The sequence below is a fragment of the Nannospalax galili genome, unplaced genomic scaffold, assembly GCF_000622305.1.
Source record: "Nannospalax galili isolate Female #2095 unplaced genomic scaffold, S.galili_v1.0 scaffold18, whole genome shotgun sequence".
Classification (NCBI taxonomy): Eukaryota; Metazoa; Chordata; class Mammalia; order Rodentia; family Spalacidae; genus Nannospalax; species Nannospalax galili.
Genome location: NW_008346548.1, coordinates 9,263,845 through 9,264,342, shown reverse-complemented (window position 1 = coordinate 9,264,342; position 498 = coordinate 9,263,845).

The window sequence follows — 498 nt, the reverse complement described above, 5'->3', positions numbered from 1 at the left end:
CGATTTATTTTTACTCTTAAGGTCATTTGAAGATCTGTTCCTCAGGGGTCACATGGGCTTGGGAGGAGCCCCTGGATCCTTTATTTTACCAGTTCTGCCTATGTGAAGATAAGTCAAAGGTACTGCTCAACCATGGTTGGCTTCGCTTGGAAGCATGGAGGAAATGATACCTCTGTGTTGACCCTCTTGTTTATAGACTGGACACTGGTTCAAGTCCATCTGGTTGGGTCTCCTTGGCCTCCTTGATCAAGAGGAGAGGCAACCCACCACAATTATAGGACATTTTGAGAGATGCTCATAGTCCCCTGGAACTAGTCGACCTAGGAGGGCAAGGTACAAAAATTGTCCTTTATGTCCCTCTGACCAAATTATTATAGGCTTCAAAGTATGTCTGTTAAACATCTAAGAAGGTTAATGGGGGTGGTGGCACACACCTTTAATCCCAGCACTTGGGAGGCAGAGGCAGGTGGATCTCTGTGAGTTCAAGGCCAGTCTGGT